This window comes from Nicotiana tabacum, chromosome 24 (genome assembly GCF_000715075.1).
Source record: "Nicotiana tabacum cultivar K326 chromosome 24, ASM71507v2, whole genome shotgun sequence".
NCBI lineage: Eukaryota > Viridiplantae > Streptophyta > Magnoliopsida > Solanales > Solanaceae > Nicotiana > Nicotiana tabacum.
The window spans coordinates 48,226,949-48,231,400 of NC_134103.1; the positions used below are offsets into that span (position 1 = coordinate 48,226,949).

The following is a 4,452-nucleotide window of genomic DNA, read 5'->3' on the forward strand; positions in this document are numbered from 1 at the left end:
ATGCGACGCATCCAACCCCTCTTCCTCTAGCTAGAGCACCCTTTCTTCATATTTTTGCACTCCAAACACCCTAAATCATCACATACAACTCAATTAGTCATAAAACTAATAATTAAACCATGTTGGGCATTTTTAAGATTAAATAGCATCAAAAAGCGATTAAAACATGGGTAAAGTAACATCAACACATATCGAAATATGCCCAATATCACCGCACCTGATTAGAAGATAGTTCCCTAGCCATTTATCTTTCCAAAATGTTGATCAGTGAAATGTGTTAACTTTAGTTTGTGAAAGTAGAATTACTTAAGATTACCGCGTATTATTATATCTCTGTTTGGATTGTATGAATTGGTTCTTCATTGAAAGCTAGCGGAGTAGTAATCTTCAGTTGTGAACTAGTTTCTCCTGCATTATTTTCAATATACAACAGCTCTGAACTAGTTGGTTAACATTAGGTTTTGAAATTCAACTGGGAAATTTGGATAGTTTGAGCTGGTTTTGAGACAAAAAATTGAACTGTTATTCTACATTAAAAAAAAAAAACTTTAGCTTGGGGCAGTGTTTTGACAGCACAAAAATTGAGGTTTACAGAAGAACTACAGCTTCTTCTTAAGTGAAATCCCGCCAAGTCTTACATAAAATTTATATGTTTTTGTTGTCTACATTGGTGTTATCATCTCTATCTTGTATTCCTCTTATATTTAGTGATCGCTAATAGAAGAAGATTTGCTTGCTTATGCATACATCTACCGTACTCATATATTTTATTTATTGACATAGTTATTTTATAATTTCAGGTCATACAGTTTGATGATCGATAATTTAGCGGGTCAAAGATTTTAATATGATGAAGAGTTGCAAATATTACTTGAAGACTATTATTCGTTGGGATTAGTCATATAATAACATTAGCTATTTACTTCAAACAGTATAAGTTTATTTTTTAAGTTACCGTGATATTAATATTTTGGGTTAGTACTTCCTTTTGTTTGTTAAGATTTAATGAGATACATTATGTTTTTATGAATTAATATTATTATGTTTTGTCATTTGGAACCTTATTTGAATGGATGTAGTAGCTATTATTAATGGTGGCTAAACTATTGCTGTTATAGCTTGTGACTTTTAGCGCCAATTTAATAGGATATACCGGTTATAAAAATGGATAATAAAAGTGCAAATTATGATGTTTTCATAGGAGATATTGTAGCCATTATAATTGCTGCTAAAGATGATTTTTAGCTGCAATTTAATTAAATTTACTAGCCATTAAAATGGATGCTAAAAGGTATACTAATACGTTTTCAGAAGAGATATTATAGCCATTCTAATTGTCACAAAATAATTACCACTAAAGGTATACACTTTTAGCGATAATTTTTTTTTTGAATTTAGCGGCTATAAAAATGGACACTAAAAGAGCATTAGTAGCTGTTTTAGCTTGGATTTAGTAATCATAATAATTGTCGCAAACAATTGTCATTAAAGCAAATTATATTTAGCGGCAATAAATCATACCTTTTACCAGCTTTTGTGATAAACGCTGCTAAAGGCTTTACCGATCAAGCTTCAGCGGCTAAAGATCAATGGCCGGTAAATGATGTAGCGGCTATTGTTATTGCCACTAATTCCCTTTTTTATTGCCGCTGCATCCCCTTGTTGGTGTAGTGTGTGTTTTTATGAATTTGGATTTGATGCATAGTGTCAGTGCTGAAATTGTTCACTTAGACGAACTTCTACAGGTGGTAATTATGTTGTGGTTAGCACTGTATTTCTCTTGTCAGCCTCCATGTTGCTGTCTAATTTAACCCCTGTCGCTACTAGTGATGAATAATGAAGGAAATGTCAATTTGGGAGCATTAATGTCATAATGGGCCTCAGAGTCAGTGGTAACAACATTCTCTAAGTATATTGATCAATGTGATTCTCTAAAAAAAGATGCTCTACTCCGTGGTCGCATATAAAGCAAGATTGTTCGGATGAATATGAAATATCAAATAGCTGTTGGTAACAGGCAAACAGCATTGGACAGCATGATACAACTATCTTTGGCTATTTTTCCTAATCTTCTGATTAGAATTTATTTCTGCTGTCTCGTGGTTTAGTGTCATGTAGAGGTGAGTCCTGCTTGTTGTAAATTGAGTGATCTCATAGCGGACTTAAACACTTTGTTGAAAATCTCTCTGGAGAGAGTAATCATTCTGGTACTAATGTTACTCCATTGTTTATGCTCGAGACCAGAATTGATAATTCTCGTAGCTGCCTTTTCTTTTAACTTTGATTACTCCTTTCCAATGCTTATTGCTTTTTCCTATTAGTGCTTGGCGGAACAGTAGTTGTCACATAAAATAACTGGAGACATAGTATGTGTCAGCCAAATTGTATTAGTATTTTAAAAGAATTTATATATAATTGTTTGACAAATGTCATTGCATGAAAAGGTAAAAGATAAGTGGTCTTACTACCCAAAATGTGTGACAAATGAAGATAGCCACGTTGCAATCATTCATAAGGATAGAAACATGCACTTATGGCTATAAATAGCCTTCATTAGCCATTCATTCTAATCATCTCAAATCTTCTCATACGCCCTTCTTCCTTCTAATTCCTTTTCTATAATATTTAATTAGCATTACACACTAGTTGTTCTTCCTTTTTCTTTCTACTAAATGGATTTGTAATTTTATATTTTGTTGATTCATGTATCCTCTTAAATAGAGATAGACTTGTTTAATCCTGGGAAGATATTTCATACTGCTGAAATTATTTCTTAGGACAGTGCCTAGCACGACTCAAGTCAACCCGTATATCCGCTTACAAAGAATATTATAGCAGTGTTATTATTGAAACTTTTGCTCTCACTTCCTACAATCTAAGAAACTATGACAAACAACACTGATGCATAAAATACTACTGATACTACCAATATTGGCGCTACCTCTGCTGTTCCAACCCTAGTTGCACTACCATATGCCAGGCCATTTCCAGATGTGTCAAAAATTGAAATTTTCGCCAATGAAAATTTCAAGCGTTGGCAAGAACGTATTTTCTCACTGCTTGATATCCATGGTATTGCACATGCACTGTTGTATCCACAACCTAGTGCAAACACTGATAATAAAATAGTGAAATCATGGCAACATGCCAACAAGGTATGCCGTCATACCATATTGAAAACTATTTCTAATGAACTGTTTGACGTGTATTGCAGTTATAAGGAAGCAAAAGGTACCTCGGAAGCCTTAATTAAAAAATTCACTGCTGAAAATGCTGCAAAACAAAAATTTGTAGTAGAAAATTTTTATCAGTGGCAGTTGAGAGATTTCAAAGAGATGAACGTGTAAATCAACGAATATCAAAAATTGCTAGAAGATTTGAAGACCGAGGGGATGTCTTTACCAGAAAAGTTTGCTGCTGGAGTGTTGATTGAGAAGCTGCCTGACTCATGGGACTATAAAAATAACTTCAAGCACAAACAGAGAAATTTCACCATTGAGAAAATTGTGACCCACATCCTAATTGAAGATTCCAACCGAAAAGAGTCTGCCAAAGCTAGGATGATAGCTCTTAAAGCAAATTTAGTGCAGAGCAGCAATAACAACCGCAAAAGGTACGAGAATAAGTCTCAAGGTTACAAGCCTAAAAATTCTAACCTTAAAAGAAAAAAAGGCTCTTGTTTTATTTGTGGAAAACCAAGCCATCATGCCTCACAGTGCAGGTACAAAGAAGGAAATGACAAAGGAAAAACTAATACTCCTAAGGCTAACTTAGCTTAAAGAGGTGATATTATTGCAGCTGTCATTTCTCAAGTAAACATTGTAGCATATGCAAAAGAATGGGTGGTAGACTCCGGGGCTACTCGGCACATATGTGCAAATCGAGAAGCATTTTCCTCTTATACTCCTGTAGAGGATGATAGAGAAGAGGTCTACCTTGGAGACTCAAGTACTACCAAAGTCTTGGGTAAGGGTAAAGTTCTCCTGAAACTCACTTCGGGAAAAACTTTAGCCCTTGTTGATGTACTGCATGTTCCTACTATGGGGGCAAACTTGATCTCTGTATCCTTATTGGGAAGAGCCGGAGTGAAAGTGTCATTTGAATCTGATAAGATCATAATGACCAAAAATAATGTGTTTGTGCGAAAGGGCTATTGTAACCAAGGACTCTTTGTACTTAATGTTTCTGATGTTATCAATGGAAATGTATCTGCTTCTGTTTATATGGTTGAGTCTATTTCTTTATGGCATGCTGGACTAGGACATATTAATATTGCATATATAAGAAAAATGCAGTCACTAAGCTTAATATCTGGTTTAGACTCAAACAATATAGACAAGTGTGAAATATGTACTGAAGCTAAAAGTACTAGAAAGACTTGTTTTTCTCTAAATAGAAAAACTGAATTACTATCCTTGATTCATACTGATTTAGGTGATTTAAAGCAGACTA

General features: G+C 34.2%; 1 long non-coding RNA gene across 2 annotated transcripts; it reads left to right on the forward strand.

The window, feature by feature from the left end:
* The first annotated feature begins 1,520 nt into the window (after positions 1–1,520).
* LOC107824342 (uncharacterized) lies at positions 1,521–4,222 on the forward strand. Of its 2 annotated transcripts, none has more exons than XR_001656841.2 (2): positions 1,521–2,120; positions 3,215–4,222. It is a non-coding gene; the product is annotated as an uncharacterized LOC107824342 (long non-coding RNA). The 2 variants fall into 2 exon arrangements; XR_001656840.2 differs by lacking the exon at positions 1,521–2,120 and adding an exon at positions 2,127–3,072.
* The last annotated feature ends 230 nt before the right edge of the window (positions 4,223–4,452 follow it).